The sequence below is a fragment of the Lepidochelys kempii genome, chromosome 8 (assembly GCF_965140265.1).
Source record: "Lepidochelys kempii isolate rLepKem1 chromosome 8, rLepKem1.hap2, whole genome shotgun sequence".
Lineage (NCBI taxonomy): Eukaryota > Metazoa > Chordata > Testudines > Cheloniidae > Lepidochelys > Lepidochelys kempii.
This window is the reverse complement of record NC_133263.1, coordinates 16,335,783-16,353,748: the sequence shown is the minus strand read 5'-3', so window position 1 is coordinate 16,353,748 and position 17,966 is coordinate 16,335,783. Positions and strand designations below refer to the sequence as shown.

The 17,966-nt window shown below is 45.3% G+C and overlaps 1 protein-coding gene across 6 annotated transcripts in view; it reads left to right on the top strand.

The window, feature by feature from the left end:
- FGF1 (fibroblast growth factor 1) overlaps positions 1-17,966 on the top strand; it is a 68,612-nt gene that overhangs the window by 11,796 nt on the left and 38,850 nt on the right. For 3 of the 6 annotated variants that reach the window (XM_073355700.1, XM_073355702.1, XM_073355701.1), the window contains exon 3: positions 11,497-11,576. The exons of the other annotated variants lie outside the window; for them this stretch is intronic. The gene's annotated coding sequence lies outside the window, so the exon portion shown is untranslated. The remainder of the gene's footprint in view (positions 1-11,496; positions 11,577-17,966) is intronic. 6 annotated transcript variants of the gene reach the window in all.

Here is a 17,966-nt window from a genome sequence, read left to right as displayed (position 1 = left end):
CGTAGCCCAAAAAAAGAGCCTTATGTGGACTCTTCAGCCCATTATGGATGAAACCCACAAGTGCAGAAGCCTCAAGAAAAAGAAAAATAACCTTTACTAAATTTTAGTGGAAATGTTTCAAACCTCCAAAAAAAACCCCAATACTTTGTGTTGTGAGGGCTGGGTGCTGGTTTCCCTTTGGTCCAATGAGTCTTATTGTATCAAAACCAGTCAATTGCTGTGTAATATAACTATTATTATTAAGTATTAAGCATCTTAAAGTATTGGGCTGGGGAATCCTAGCATGTTTGGCCAAATTCAGGCATATATATGCTGAAGAATAAAAATTACTCAGGGGGAGAATTGAGAACCTCCAGGCACACAAAAGTGAGTAATACTGTGTGCCTTCCAGCCTGGATAGAGAGATCAAAGGGGAGGATGGGTGCAGCCCTACAATGAGTTTTACTATGCAAGTTAAAAATAAAAATATCACAGAAAGGCAGAGGCATGAATAGTTTGTTTCTACCAGATTCCATATAGAGGTAAATGGCACACAGTGAATCCCCTCTGTCAGTCTGCAGGTGCAGAATGCCCAGCCAGCAGGGGAGTGAGACTGGAAACTGGACCAACATACAGCTGATAATTTTTAAGATATTAAACTAAAAATCAGTTATTGCTTCCTGGTTAAAAAGTTGACTTTTGAGTTTTTTAAATTATTCCTCTAAAGATAGGCTTATTTATGACGTACATTTGTTTTTGCAGTTGAAGATTGTGATGTCTCTTTAAAAATGCTTTTTCATGCCTTTTCCTGCATATTTTTCCTTGTGCAAATAATACAGGCTTCTTGAGAAAGGGATAAAAGTAGTTTGGTTGAATCTCTGTGTGACGGGTTGGACCCCCCGCCCTTTGAGGGTGCCACCTGATGTATTGGGATTTCATGGAGTCTGCCGGCTCCACTACCCTGGGCTGCCTCTCCCTGTTTTGCTGAATTAGGCTCTCCGGCCTCCGGCAGCACGCCCGTACACACACACACACACACACGTAAGGACGCACCAGCTGTAGAATCACACAGAGTCTGCAAACAGCTGTCTATGAGAAGACTCAGCTAGGAAATCGCCCAGTGCTCAAGTGCAGCTCCCCCCGGAAAGTGCATCCAAAATAATATTGTCTTGCGCTGTACAGAAATCTATACAACATAAGCTCATAAATTCGCCCCCTCCCTCAATGTGGAGGAAGATATGCACAACTTCTTGCCTCCCCCCAGTTAGAAATTGCACAAACTGGGTTTAATAATAAAAAAACCAAGTTTGTTAACTATAAAGGACATATTTTAAGTGATTATAAGGGATAGGAAACAGAACAAAGCAGATTACCAAGCAAATAAAACAAAATATGCATACTAAGCTTAAGATCTTAAAGAGACTGGTTTCAAGAAGCAATTTCTCACCCTAAATGTTGTTTTAGGCAAGTTGCAGAGTTTCTGTAGCTTAAAGTTCCAGTTATTTCTCTTTACAGACTAGACTCCTGTCTTAGTCTGGACTCAGCCCTTGCCTTTCCCACCACTCAGTTCCTTTGTCTCTTCAGGTACTTTCAGCAGTCTTTCTTCTTGGGCAGGAAGGCAATGGAGAAGAGTCTTGTTTGCCTTACTCCCCAGCCTTAAATAAGATTTACTTAAGGTGGAAATCTTTTGGTTCCCAGTCTTGACCTCCACCTTAGATGGTGTTTACTACCAGGTGACAGGACCACCTGACGTAGTAGTGTCACAGCTACATACCAGGACGCCTTTTAGGAATGAGAGAGATTAGTATCTTCAAAGTCTTTTTTCTTCCTAATGGCCCATCAAGGCTGATGGCCTGCTGTCTGGGAGGGTGTTTCCCAAGTATAGACCTAGTTGTAATTGTTACAGAGTCAATATTCCTAACTTTAGATACAGAAATGGTACATGCATACAAATGGGATAATCACATTCAGTAAATTATAACCATTCCAATGATACCCTACAAGACTCATCTTGCATAAAATATATCTCAGTTTGCCATCTCCATATCAGAAGCATATTTCCATAATGAAGATGGGGTGTAATGTCACATTCTGCATCTAAAGAAGAATCCAATCCAACTTCCACTGAGTCCAGTGAGACCTGGATTCAGCCCAAAGTGTGTCAATCCCTATGTGAGATAGGCAAAGTGACACATCTTCTGAAATGACTCAAAGAATTTCTTTAGAAGGGACTGTATTTCCCTCTTATAATGAGCCCGCTCTTACATTAGAGGGATGGAATTCCCCTAGTCTAAATTTCCCACTCAGCATGGTGCATTAATTTAAATACCGATACATTCTATTCTTTAGCCCAGGCAAAATTTAAAACTACCAGTTCTGATGATTTCTCCTACCACAGATCACCAGCAGAACAGGGGTCATGGTGGTTCGTATACCACAGCAAACATATCACCCACACACTCATTTTGGGGAAAGAACGTTCATCAGCTTGTGGCATCATGGTCCAGTCAGTAGAACTGACGAAGTGGGAGTTCACCCATGAAAGCTCATGCTCCAGTATGTCTGTTAGTCTATAAGGTGCCGCGGGTCTCTTTGCCGCTTTCATTAGAACGGAAGGCTGGGAGTGAGGAGAGCGTAGTTGTGTTCCCAGGTCTGCCACTGCCTCACTATGTGACACATTGGACACATCACGTAACCTTTCTGTGTCTCAATTTTCCCATCCATAAAACAAAGATAATCCCCACATTTACGATTTGTGGGAGTATAAAATGTTATACTTGATTATATATGTTTATTCAATGACCTGGGTGCCAAAGAGTAATCAAACCTTTCTGAAAGAGTGTTTATAATCTGCTTGTAGTCTGTGTCAAGTATTCTAAGTGAGCTACATTTGCATAAGAGGAGAGAAATACAAGTAAATCCCTCATGACTATAATCACTATAGAATTTGTGACCTTACCTTAGTCAAACACGTTCTCCTGATTACTTTCCTATTTAGAGCTCTCATTTCTACCTAAACTGCATCAGAGGTGTCAAGTTTGACAAGTTACATTTGCTGCAGGTTTTAAACCTCCAAGATGGGTGGGAAGAGGAAACAGTCTTTTTCCTGAGCGGTTCAAGACTGGACTAGCTCAAGGTGCTTCAGGTCAGAATTAAGGTGTATTGGCAGAGCTCTGTGTGTGAGTTTACACAGCACCTGTCAGCACTGAGATCCTGAGTCTGGCTACCAGCCATTGCTTTCCGTACTCCTTTTTCATGAGCATTAGAACTCATTCACAGACGTTAGCAGAAACAAAAATATTAGTAAAGCAAAAATGGTGTGAAATGAGTGTCTGTGACTTGCCAGCCCTGGAATCTGAAGTCTTCACAGAACATGTACAGCACAGGAAATGACATTCCAAACATTGCCCCACGGACATGACACAGCCCTGACCTGGGTGGGCCCCCTGCCCCCTCCCGTAGAGCTGAGAAGGAAGTGTTATTATCTCCATTGGTGAAATGGGGAACTAAAGGCAGAGAGAGTTTAAATGACAAGTCCAAGGTCACATAAGAAGTCTGGCAGAGCTGGAAATTGAGCCCCAATCTCCTGGGTCCAGGCCAAAGCCTCAGACGCAAGATTATCCTTACAAGTTCATCTCTGGATCAGAACTCTGTCACTCAGGACACACTGTCACCGGAAATAAGCCTAAGAACAGATGTCTGATGGGGTCTGTGTGTGTTTAGGTTTGAGAGACAGAGAGAAACTCAGAGCCCTGAGAGACCACTATTAACATGTAGCATTTATACTATACTTTACATCATCTGAAAGCTGTGCAAACGTCGCAGTAACCCTGACTAGCTGTAAGTTTATTTGAAGTTTTCAAACAAGAAGAGTTCATTAAGGAAGCATAAGCAAATTAAATTGAGTACACAGAGGATGAAGAACATTCCTCAGACTAAAACAGTCTGTCTGCAAGCTCTGTGCCACATAGCCATCCTCCTATCAGAATGAGGCGGGGCCTTTGACTGGCTGGTTGTCTAGAGAAGGGACGTCTAGAGACACTTGGCATTATCCAATCATGTCATAAGGCAAAAAGCAAACCCCCAGTCCAGGGAACCCAAACACACTCATATTAGCCTTTCCCTAACTGAGAATATATTTTCCAAAGAACGGACAGAGAAGTCCACTTCTGTGGACCTTGCACATTACTGCGAAGTGGAATGACTTTGAAGTCAATGGATCTATAAGCCATACTGTATATTGCACCAGGGTCCAGTGATTAATTAATGGGGACATTTTTGTAAGAGTAAATTTTTGAAAGTGCATGTAAGTTATTATGGTTAGAATTCGGGATGAAAGTCTGGGGCTGTTTTTATTTTATACAGACTTGAATATCCATGGTAGACATCTGTCTGCATAGAAGTGCATGTTTTTTTTTTAAACCAGCACAGAACTAGGAGACAGGAATGGGTGCACTGTAATCACACCTCTGCAATCACAGCTCTGCCACTGACTTTCTGTGGGGCATTGGGCAAGACCACTAACCTTGCCTCAGTGTCTCCATCTGTTAAATGGGGAAGATACCTGTTAGATAGAGTACTTCACAATAGTGTTAGTTAATATTGTTGACCTTACTTCCAAAACCAGTGTGTCTATTCTAATGCAGGTGTCACATCTTTCAGTGTAGCAGATGCCAGGGCTGTGCAGGTCAGCTTCCCAGTGGAAGAGAAATCTGGAATCTGGCTATATTTAAAAGTGTAATTTGCTTTATTTATATATATACACCAGTCCTGAAATGAGATGCTCAAACAGCATGCAGGCAATCCCTTCTTTCAGGAATCTCAGCCCAGCAGCAATGCGTAGTTCCCAGGGAACAACTCTGCCTCAAAAACTGACTAATCAGAGACCACAGCAGAGAAAAATTCTCCCGCAGTGCACACAGCAACCTATACCCAGAACCTTGTGTAATCAAGGAACGACCACCACAACCAGTATTTCTTCCAAGACTAAAAACTTGCTCACATGCTAAGATAAACAACTTGTGAAACTCTGTAACAGCATCATCTGGTGATGCCTCAGTTTCTCCATCTATTAAACGAGGAAGATAACTATTAGGTACAGTACCTCATAGTAGTGTTGTGCACCATAGTTAGTTAATATTTATAAAGCCCTTTGAAGATGCAAATAGCTATACGCAGTTAGTGTTAAGTATTATTATTTTATCACTGTGTATCAGCTTTACAGAAGCTTGCAGTCCAATTTGAGAGTCTGGCCTATGTCCTTTTGGTTTAACAAGGTGGCAAAACACACTTTTCTAAGTCTTATCTAATAAAAAAAAGTAATATTTGAAACCCCCTTGCCCTCCTGTTTGCTTTCTCCATCTAGATTAAACAAAACCTCATGCTTCTCTGAGTATAGTGTGTTATCCAAGCTCCCCCTCAATTTGTGCCCTGCCTTTCTTGGCTCCAGACACGACTGTTTTTGTAAAGAGTGGGTGGGATGATTCCAAGTCTGCTCCAGGCCTCCTGAAGAGCCTTCAGCAGAAACAGGACAGAGCTGGGAAGAAGAGCATGAAGAATAGCATGAAGGCTGGAGAACAGAAATGGTGACTGGGGTCATTGCATGGCAAGACCAACACAACAGTCCAGACTGCTCACTGTATATGTGAACGAGGCATCCGCTCAAAGAAATTAGTTTTGGTAACTGCAGAAGAAGTAAAAGGAACGCCTTCTTCATGCAGCAAATCTGTGACTGTCTGCTGGAAGTCACTTAGGCCTGGTCTACACTTGCGGGGGAGATTGATCTAAATTATGCAACTTTACATGAATAATGTAGATGAAGTCGACGTACTTAGATCTACTTACCACGGTGTCTTCACTGCGGTAAGTCGACTGCTGACACTCCCCCGTCGACTCTGCCTGCGCCTCTCACTCCGGTGGAGTACCGGAGTCGACGGGAGAGCGCTCAGTGGTCGATTTATCATGTCTTCACTAGACGTGATAAATCGACCCCTGCTGGATCAATCGCTCCGGAGATAAGTGTAGACTGTGGATGGGTTTAAGATAGGGTGAGTAACTTCAGGTCACTAGCAAGTGTCATTATTGCTTCCTTTCAATTTAAACATCATACAAGATGCTTATCCCAATCTCTATGCTTCTAGACATCCATTATAATTACAATTTAGAGCACTAAAAGCAGAAAATCGGCAGCAAGTTCTCTCTCCTCCTCCATCACACCCTAAAAGATGGAGTCAGCAAGAAACAAGGGAATTACCATGTTAATTTTTCCAGGCGAAGCTCATGGTAATGATATCTCATGCTTCAGTGCATAAGATGATTGTCACAAGGGTCAGGAAGAGATTGGCACAATTGGTCAAGCACATTGTGGAGGTGGAGAGAGGGAGAAACTGGTGAAAGTCTGACAGCTGTCATCTTGGGAATCAGGGACCTACAGGCTAAAAACATGAGGCTTACAGAGTTAAAGAGTCAGGCTCTGTAGCTGGGGACTGTAATAGACTCACATCCTCTATGGATCAGGGACGTATAACATGCCCTTGAGCAGTGAGTTATAAAGGTGGGTACCATGTAGTTTCATCAGAAAAACAGACAGCTCTCTTTAAGAGACATAAACCTTAAAAAAATATTGCTGAGGAAATTAACACAAGAACAGCCCAAATCAAGGAAAGAAATGATCAGCTCTAAAAAAGGAGGAAGTGGAGTTTGCAGTAGAGAGAGATCTGGTCTGCAGAAATTTGGATCTGACCTTCTCCAAGGACTGGGAGTATTTGGATCCTGAGATTTCATTTAGTACCACCTTTAGTTCGTAGCTTCGGGTATATGCTGCTGCGTGACCTGATCCAGCAAGCATCCAAGACAAAAGAGGCAGGCAGTCGAACAAACACCCAGTAGATTTTAGAGCTTCGGTTCAGCTGTTTACCTGGGCTGTGTAGGGTACGGAGCAAGAGGACACTGTTTTTTAAAAAAAAATTGGCAGTTTATAGCTCTGCCCTGCCTGTATGCCACTGAGCCGGTTAGGTGGCTGTTTTATTTAGCTTGCCATTTCCACCCTCTTGGAATAAGGACGCTTGTGATGAGATGGCTGGCCAGTACAGTCAGCAGACATGCCACCAGCTCTTATGCTAAACATGAGTAATTTGAGTTTAATGGCTAATCCTCATGACAAAGATTAGAAAAGAAGCAAAAAAGGTAATTGGCACTAGCTGGAGGTCGAATACGACTGGTACGGGGTACAGTACTAGCTGAACACAGTCTTGTCAGAACTATGAGCCAGCCTCAGTCTCAACACTGGCACCACTCGTTTGACGGCAGCGGAGTGAAACTGGAGGTGAATTTGGCCCCATTGGACTATCTTCCTAAACTTGGTTCCTCCCTCAACCTTCCATCCAAAGATTTGCAATTTGCCTGCAACAGCCTAGTGACTTGGAGCATGAATGACTCTGGAAATTCTTTTGCTTAAAAATAAAGTCTAGTTTGTGCCTGCCTTTCCTTAATTTAGACTTGTTCTTTCCTTCCGAGGCTAGAAATCTGAGAGTCATCCTTGACCTTGGACTCTTTTCTTCCCACATCTCCTTGGTCAGTAAATCTGACTGTCCCACCTCCAGATTAACATTGCCAGAATCCACCCTCATACTGATCTTGCTTTTGCTGAAACCCTTATTCAGGCCTTCAGTGCTTCCTGGCTTGACTATTACAACTCCCTCTTCTAAGTCACTACTCTCTAAACTGCAGGTGCACCAGGATGCTGTGGCGAAAGTGCTTCCTTGCCACGGAAGTGAAACCATCATACTCCTCTGCTAGAAACCATTGCTGCCTTTCTAGATATCTCTGACCCAGCTCAAAACTGACCTCATGGTTTACAAAACTATCCAAGACCTCTCCACATCCTTCCTCTCTGACCTTATACATCAACCTACTCCTTCATGCACTTATTCCTCACTTTGTCTTCTCTGCCCCTCCCTTTGACTTGGTGAGTGTGGGAGTCACTCATCTGCCTGTGCTGATCCATCCATCTGGAAATGTCTCCCTCCAACCAAGTGCTGACTCACTTCATCTCTTAAAATCTTACCATAAATCCTTCCCTTTCTCTTTAGCATACAATTGGTGTGCTCTCGCTCTCTCTGAAGTGTACTGTGTATTAAGGATGCTATATAAAATTTAAAGGTTTTTGGACCAAATTTACATCTGGCCAGCTGTACTACATCATTTGGCATTATTCACACTCCACTGGTTAGCATTTCCAGCAGATTGGGGCTGCCCCGACTCAGCCTCACAAGGTTATAAGCAGGGGGAGGTCTGATTCCCCCTTACTTCCTTGCGTGCACTCCTTAGACCTGGGGGCCAAGTGAGTAGGGACAAGCAGGCGTTGTGAAGCCACTATTCCCTGAGCAGGTGGGCTTGGCTCTGACCCTCATGCATGGGCCATTGCTGTTGAATCATCACAGCTGGCTATCCATCTAAACCAGGGGTGGGCAAACTTTTTGGCCCGAGGGCCACATCTGGGTGGGGAAATTGCATGCAGGGCCATGAGTGTAGGGCTGGGGTAGGGGGTTGGGGTGTGGGAGGGGGTGCACTGTGCAGGAAAGGGCTCAGGGCAAGGGGTTGGGGCAGAGGAGGGGTGCAGGCTGTACAAGGGGGCTCAGGGAAGGGAGTTGGGGTGCAGGGGGGTGCACAGTGAAGGAGGGGGCTCAGGACAGTGGTGCAGGGAGGGGTGTAGGAGGGGGCTCAGGGCAGGGGTTTGGGGTGCAGGAGGGGTTCAGAGTGTGGACTCCAGCCTGGCACCACTTACCTGGAGTGGCTCCAGGGTGGCAGCAGCACGCACCGGGGCCAGGGCAGGTTCACTGCCTGCCTGCCCTGGCCCCGGCCCTTCCCCGCTCCAGGAAGCAGCCAGAACCACATCCTTGGGGAAGGGAGGGCAGAGAGCTCTGCATGCTGCCCTTGCCTGTGGGTACCTCCCCCCGAAGCTCCCATTGGCCACGGTTCCCCATTCCTGGCCAATGGGAGCTTTGGGGGAGGTACCCACAGGTGAGGGCAGCGTGCAGAGCCCTCTGCCCCCCCTTCCCCAGGGGCCGCAGAGACATGGTGCCGGCCACTTCTAGGAGCGGCGCAGCACCCATGGTGCCACGGGGGTGGCCATCCCGCGGGCCAGATCCAAAGCCCCGAGAGGCTGGATCTGGCCCGCAGGCTGTAGGTTGCCCACCCCTGATCTAAACTGAATGGGGTGAGGAGAGGGGTAGTAACTCGCTGTTGGCAAAGGCCACCAGCAGGCTTCTACACCACGGAGCAAGGTGGTAGCAGTATATAAGGGGGGCTTGTCTGAAGCACATTTCCTTCTCCACACTGATGATGGTTGGCACTGCTACACATCATCACTTAAAGGGTGCATCAGCACCACCTAGCCCTTAATCTTGACAAGACATACTCACAAAATCTTAAGAGCCAAACCACAGGCTGTTCCTTCAGGAGTTTTTGTTCTCTGCTGCTTCAGAGGAAGGTTACCCCCCACACCATGGCAATGAGTGAATATAACTGCAATTTCTAGAGATCAGGAAACTATCCACTCCTTTTAAGCCCAGCTACAGCATTCAACTCATTTACACCCTCTGTTCTCCTCAATAGTAGCATGCCCCACAGATCCCTGGCATGCTCTGAGAAGGATTTCCTTGTATCTTTACCAGGCATATGAGCGACCCCCACGCACGCCTGAGTAGGAAGTGGTCTGAGTTGCTGTGTTGTCTAGATTCTAGAATTCAGTGGCTACAATATATTATATACCAGCTGATTCACAATGTTAAGAGGAGACCAGCTAAGTTTCTCAGCTCAGTATGTCCCATTAAAAGTTGTTGAGACCCCAGTCATTAGGTAGGTAGACAAAGAACAGCAGTCTGAGAGGCACCAGTTTGTAAGGCAGTCTTCCAACTAAACTCACCATCACTTGTTTATAATTAGCCTGGGGGCAGGCCTTGAATGATATGCTGGCCCCATTCTGCCATTTGTTTTCTTGGCTCCGAAAACGAAGGCGAGAGTATTTAGTTATTAGTCCATTCTCTTCACCCATAGGTTCATAGCCCACATTCTCCATGGGTACGAAAGGGGAGATCTTCATTCCGACATACACATAACTAATACGCCATTCCAAACAGACCAGTCTGTGTCTCAAGGAAAGATCAAATCCAGCTTTCTGCATACTGCTTATGTCGGATACAATTTACAATCCATAAAGCCCCCTGAAGGTGATGCCCATTTCTGGAGATCAATGCAAACTGGTTTGTTTAGCATTCTGCACATCTGGCACCCCCAAATACTGGCTGGGAAAGCCACCTCTTACCCCACTACCTGAAAAAGCTTGGGGTAGATGCTTTGCTGATAAATACCGGGGCTTTTGGTTCCTTTTTAAAAACATGTAACCGAGTAACTTAAAAACGTGTAACTTGAGTGTCATATGTGGTTGTGTTTAGCACCCTGACGTGTGCCCTTTATATGAGTCCCTCCACTCCAGCCTATCCCTCATCCCTGTATACCAGTACAAATAGGCAAGGACTTTACATTATTTATACATGGGTGATATTCAGCCCTAGGTACAGCATAAGTCTATGCACCACTTCAGTCTCACTTAAACCTTGTTTTTGAGGATTTACGTAGGACGTAAATGGTGTATTGGCCTTATGTGGGCCCTCTGCACAGTGGAGAATTTCATCCATATATAAAACTGGACATTCTGAATGAACTGTCATAAACGAACAGTGGATTACAGTGGACAAGAAGCTGGATAACAGTCAACAGTGTGCCCTTGTTGCCAAGAAGACTAATGGCATATTGGGCTGCATTAGTGGGAGCATTGCCAGCAGATTGAGGGAAGTGATTATTCTCTTCTATTAGGCACTGGTGAGGCCAGTATTGCGTCCAGTTTTGGGGCCCCCATTACAGAAAGGATGTGGACAAATTAGAGAGAGTCCAGTGGAGGGCAACGAAAATTATTAGGGGGCTGGGGCACATGACTTATGAGGAGAGGCTGAGGGAACTGGGCTTATTTAGTCTGCAGAATAGAAAAGTGAGGGGGAATTTGATAGCAGCCTTCAGCTACCTGAAGGGGGGGTTCCAAAGAGGATGGAGCTAGGCTGTCCTCAGTGGTGGCAGACGGCAGAACAAGGAGCAATGGTCTCAAGTTGCAGTGGGGGAGGTCTGGGTTGGGTATTAGGAAACCTTATTTCAATAGGAGAGTGGTGAAGCATTGGAATGCTTTACCTAAGGAGGTGGTGGAATCTCCATCCCTAGAGGTTTTTAAGGCCCAGCTGGGATGATTTAGTTGGGTTTGGTCCTGCTTTGAGCAGGGGCTTGGACTAGATGACCAACCTAATCTTCTATGATTCTATGAACTAGCCTATCAGGAACTGCAGACTGTGTCATTTGTCAGTCAAAAGGTAATTTCCCCTAGATTTACCGCTTGTCTGGCACATTTTATCCACAGAACTCAATAAGCTTTACTAAAGGGAATTAATCATCACTGTCCCCATTTTACAGATGGAGAAATTGAGGCACAGACAGGTTAAGTGACTTGCTCAAGGCCACAGAAAGGAAAAACCAAGTACAGGATCAAACAGGTACCTTATTTATTTGCAAGGAGGTCTTGGATTTGAACTGACTCATTAGTAAAACTGGCTGAATAATGGGAAAAACTATTCACAAATAATAAAACAACTGTGAACTTTCACAAAGGAATTATTCACAAGGAATTATTAGACTAACTCTAGTCATAGGTATGAACAATCTCAGTATGGGTCATATAATATACAGGCTGGAGACAGACAAAACTGGTGTAAGTTAAACTTTTGTGAAGCTCTTGAGCTGTTTTGGGGGACCACAAATCTACCTGTGTTTATGACACTTGTTTTTCCTGTAGTTTAAACCTATGTTTGTCTTTTAAAAGATGATTCCTCCTTCTTCATAGCACCGATCCCTTCTCCCAGATAGATTGTAAGCTCATCAGGACAAAGAACGTGTCCTACCTATGATTGTAATGCACTTATATTTATACACAACTTTAATTTTCATTAGGCTCTTTCATTAGGCTCTTTCCCCTCCCTGATCCTTTTTTCACAATACAGTTAGAGTTTGTGTCAGCTTTCAGAATCATGATACTGGAAAGAATTCAACATTAAGCAAAAGCAGTGTCCCCATCCCTAATACACACCAATGAGTGTCGCTTTGGAGAATTTCTGAATATCCAAGGACACACTTAATTCTAAAATGGAAGCTTATTTTCCTGGAACACACTCTTTACTCAGATGGGTAGCTATAACAGTGAGTATGCATGCGCTCGTTTGCATCGAGCTAGACATCCACAAAAAACTCCGAACCAGTAGAAACGATTGCTGAAAGGATGCAGATACTGGAGAAATATGAATTTAGAAGCTAACGATTCATTCAGTGGCACTTTGCAATTAACTTTGTGAACCCTAGTGATTGAGTGTGGGTGTGTATCATTCTCATTTGCACTTTTTACAAGCAAAGCTCCCACAATTATATATTCACTTTTGATAGCACATTTACTGTATCTTAGTAGTAGAAGAAAAAAGAAAATAGTAGTAGAAGAAAATTCTCTGGCACTGAAGTGGCTTTTCCTTCCTGCCTTCATATGGACCTTAAACATTGTTACAGGATGAAGGGCTGGGTGGATCCTTATCAAAAGTTAGCTATGTACTAGCACTGTTATACCATTAATGCCTTATTTCTCAGGTACAGTTATCCTGCAGTGCCTGCAAATTTAGCTAGGAGCGCCCTCTTCTGGGGTTTTATTCAACTGCTACCATGGTCACACCAATAAAATTGCTGAATATCATCAGGAGTTCTCTCCTATTCTAACTTTAATTTTTCTTATTTCAAACATAATATAGTCTATCAGCCAACCCTCTCTCCTTCTAGGTTATTTTTAAATTTTGTATTACACTTTCAAGCTCTCTGGAGGGATTGCGTATTTACAGATCTTTCCCCAGTGATAGGTAGTGTTATATTTGTTTAGGTTTTTTGTTTGGAGTGTTTAATGTCCGAAACTAATTGGGGAGGGGAGGAGATAAATCCTAATTTTCAGAACACTGGAGATTTCTTTTTCACTGCTGTTTTTCCCTTTCGGCTCCCCACTTTACTGCTGACTGTCAGAAGCAACCGTAAACTGTCAGCTTGAGCAGAAGTGCTAGAAATACTAAGGGTGCCAGTATGTGGTTTGGATCAAGCTCTTCCCTTCCTACCTGGCTCTGTGAATAGATGATGTTAATGCCCTAAAACTGCCACCATTTTCAAGGTAAAAGATGTATTTACCAGGATGTGAAGGCTGTTGCCAAATGCCATTTTGAAATCTCTCACTCAATTGCCAGTGAAAGCTCATAGCAATAAATAAACACTGCTTAGAGCTCCGTGGAGAAAAAGCAAGTCTCCTAACAAACATTAGTTTAGTTTCCCAATAGAACAGTAGGTAATAGCAACACTTTGCACGTACATGCAGCCCTAAATGGCTTGTGAGCTGCCTGTTTAAGAGAACCACCCTCCCCCACCTCTGCTATACAGCTGGATCCCTCTGGCTTTAGTGGGGGGCGACTGGCAGGGCATCTTCCATGAGTGGCCTTGAATTTTAGAACTTGCCCCGGGTGAGTTGGACATGAATGGCCTGAACTGGCTGACCTTCACACCATGTTGCAAAACTTCTCTCTTTTGTCCTGCTCTTGGGAAGTGGGGTGGGGATTAGGGACTGATCTTCCATTGTCCTAGTTATTTTCATCATGACTGTATTGTGAGGTGAAGCCACTGGATTTAGTTAAATAATGTGGCTTGATGTTTATATTTTTGTGTGAATGTGTGGTTCTAATATTATGCTTAGGTAAATGAGAGCCTATGAGAGCCTATGAGAAGTGTTTTTTAAATGGGAAATCAATTGAAATAAATATAAGGCCATTACCTGAAGAACACAACCTATGTTATAAACATTTAACGAAGTCTCAAAACCCTGTAGAGCCAGGCATTCTTATACCCCTTTCTATAACACAGTCTAAGGCACAGCGTTGTTAATTCATATCACATGCCTAAGGTCACACAGCAAGGGCTACAATTGTGACATGCAGTTCTTTGCTGTGTCACTAGGCCACATTGCCACCCAGGGCTCTTTCTCACGTACAAGGTTATAAGCAACAGCACTGTCTAAAAGGTATGTCTACACTACGAAATTAGGTCGAATTTATAGAAGTTGGTTTTGTAGAAAGCGTTTTTATACAGTTGATTGTGTGTGTCCCCACACAAATCCTCTAAGTGCATGTAGTCGGCAGAGTGTGTCCACAGTACTGAGGCAACTGTTGACTTCCAGAGCATTGCACTGTGGGTAGCTATCCCACAGTTCCTGCAGTCTCCGCCGCCCATTTGAATTCTGGGTAGAAATCCCAATGCCTGCTGGGGCTAAAACATTGTCGCGGGTGGTTCTGGGTACATATCGTCAGGCCCCCCTTCCCTCCCTCCTTCCGTGAAAGCAAGGGCAGACAATCGTTTTGCGCCTTTTTTCTCAAGTTACCTGTACAGTTGCCATACCACGGCAAGCTTGGAGCCCGCTCAGCTAACCGTCACCATACGTCTCCTGCGTGCTGGCAAAAACGGTACTGCATTGCTACACAGCAGCAGTTTATTGCTTTTGGCAGCAGACAGTGCAGTATGACTGGTAGCTGTCATCAACGTAGTCCTGGGTGCTCTTTTTAATCACCCTCGATGAGGTCAGGGGCACCTGGGCAAACATGGGAGTGACTCAGCCAGGTCATTTCCCTTTTAAGTTTCGTCTCATGGCGATTGAGTCCTACCAGCAGTGCACTGTCTTTTAATCAGCAGCCAGCAGAAGACGATGGCCAGCAGTCATACTGCACCATCTTCTGCCAAGCACCCAGGAGATGATGATGGCTAGCAGTCATACTGCACAGTCTGCTGCCAGCAAGATGTATAAAAATAGATGAAGTGGATCAAAACAAGAAATAGACCAGATTTATTTTGTATTCATTTTCTTCTCCCTTCCTCCGTGAAATCAACGGCCTGCTAAACCCAGTTTTGAGTTCTATCCTTGAGGTTTTGAGTTCTATCCTTGAGGTTTTGAGTTCTATCCTTGAGGGGGCCATTCTGTTTCTCACAAAGCCACCCCCTTTATTGATTTTAATTCCCTGTAAGCCATGTCATCAGTTGCCCCTCCCTCCGTCAGAGCAACGGCAGACAATCGTTCTGCACCTTTTTTCTGTGCAAACACCACACCACGGCAAGCATGGAGCCCACTCAGATCATTTTGGCAATTAGGAGCACATTAAACACTACACGCATTATCCAGCAGTATATGCAGCACCAGAACCTGGCAAAGCGATACCGGGTGAGTAAGCGACGTCAGCGCGGTGACGAAAGTGATGAGGACATGGACACAGACTTCTCTCAAAGCACGGGCCCTGGCAATGTGGGCATCATGGTGCTAATGGGGCAGGTTCATGCAGTGGAACACTGATTCTGGGCTCAGGAAACAAGCACAGACTGGTGGGACTGCATAGTGTTGCAGGTCTGGGACGATTCCCAGTGGCTGCGAAACTTTTGCATGCGTAAGGGCACTTTCATGGAACTTTGTGACTTGCTTTCCCCTGCCCCAAGGTGCAAGAAAACCAAGATAAGAGCAGCCCTCACAGTTGAGAAGTGAGTGGCAATAGCCCTGTGGAAGCTTGCAACACCAGACAGCTACCAGTCAGTCGGGAATCAATTTGGAGTGGGAAAATCTACTCTGGTGGCTGCTGTGATGCAAGTAGCCAACACAATCAAAGATCTGCTGATATCAAGGGTAGTGACCCTGGGAAATGTGCAGGTCATAGTGGATGGCTTTTCTGCAATGGGATTCCCTAACTGTGGTGGGGCCATAGACGGAACCCATATCCCTATCTTGGCACCAGAACACCAAGCCGGCGAGTACATAAACCGCAAGGGGTACTTTTCAATAGTGCTGCAAGCACTGGTGGATCACAAGGGACGTTTCACCATCATCAGCATGGGATGGCCGGGAAAGGTACATGACGCTCGCATCTTCAGGAACTCTGGTCTGTTTCAAAAGCTGCAGGAAGGGACTTTATTCCCAGACCAGAAAATAACTGTTGGTGATGTTGAAGTGCCTATAGTTAAACTTGGGGACCCAGCCTACCCCTTAATGCCATGGCTCATGAAGCCGTACACAGGCAGCCTGGACAGTAGTCAGGAACTGTTCAAGTACAGGCTGAGCAAGTGCAGAATGGTGGTAGAATGTGCACTTGGACATTTAAAAGTGCGCTGGCGCAGTTTACTGACTCGGTTAGACCTCAGCGAAACCAATATTCCCACTGTTATTACTGCTTGCTGTGCGCTCCACAATATCTGTGAGAGTAAGGGGGAGATGTTTATGGTGGGGAGGGAAGTTGAGGTAAATCGTCTGGCTGCTGGTTACGCACAGCCAGACACCAGGGCGGTTAGAAGAGCACAGGAGGGCACGGTGCGCATCAGAGAAGCTTTGAAAACCAGTTTCATGACTGGCCTGGCTGCGGTGTGAAAGTTCTGTTTGTTTCTCCTTGATGAAACCCCCCACCCCTTGGTTCACTCTACTTCCCTGTAAGCTAACTATCCTCCCCTCCTCCCTTTGATCACCGCTTGCAGAGGCAACAAAGTCATTGTTGCTTCACATTCATGCATTCTTTATTAATTCATCACACAAATAGGGGGATAACTATCAAGGTAGCCCAGGAGGGGTGGTGGAGGAGGGAAGCACAAGGCCACACAGCACTTTAAAAGTTTAAAACTTTAAAACTTATTGAATGCCAGCCTTCTGTTGCTTGGGCAATCCTCTGGGGTGGAGTGGCTATGTGGCCGGAGGCCCCCCCACCGCGTTCTTGGGTGTCTAGGTGAGGAGGCTTTGGAACTTGGGGAGGAGGGCAGTTGGTTACACAGTGGCTGTAGCGGCGGTCTGTGCTCCTGTTGCCTTTCCTGCAGCTCAACCATATGCTGGAGCATATTAGTTTGATCCTCCAGCAGCCTCAGCATTGAATCCTGCCTCCTCTCATCATGCTGCTGCCACCTTTCAGCTTCAGCCCTCTCTTCAGCCTGCCACTTACTCTCTTCAGCCCGCCACCTCTCCTCCCGGTCATTTTGTGCTTTCCTGCACTCTGACATTGTCTGCCTCCACGCATTTGTCTGTGCTCTGTGAGTTTTCTGGTAGGCTTGCCTCAGCTCCTTAAGTTTCACGCGGCACTGCTTTTGGTCCCTGTTATGGCCTCTGTCCTTCATGCCCTGGGAGATTTTGACAAATGTTCTGGGATTTCGAAAACTGGAACATAGTTCTGATAGCACGGATTCCTCTCCCCATACAGCGATCAGATCCTGTACCTCCCGTTTGGTCCATGCTGGAGCTCTTTTGCGATTCTGGGACTCCATCATGGTCAGCTCTGCTGATGAGCTCTGCATGGTCAACTCTGCTGATGAGCTCTGCATAGTCACCTGCAGCTTGCCACGCTGGCCAAACAGGAAATTGAAATTCAAAAGTTCACGGACCTTTTCCTATCTACCTGGCCAGTGCATCTGAGTTGAGAGTGCTGTCGAGAGAGGTCACAATGGAGCACTCTGGGATAGCTCCCAGAGGCCAATACCGTCTAATTGTGTCCACAGTACCCCAAATTTACCCCGGCAAGGCCGATTTCAGTGCTAATCCCCTTGTCGGGGGTGGAGTAAGGAAATTGATTTTAAGAACCCTTTCAGTCGAAAAAAGGGCTTTGGTGTGTGGACGGGTGCAGGGTTAAATCGATTTAACGCTGCTAAATTCGACCTCAACTCCTAGTGTAGACCAAGGCTAACTAGAGCACCTTTCTCACTGGCTCTTTCTCTTACAATCTCACTCATTGTCCAGGGCATATGCACTGGTTTCTCTTGAATATAACTTGGAGTGATTTGGGGCTAGAGCTGTATGTGTTTATAGTTAT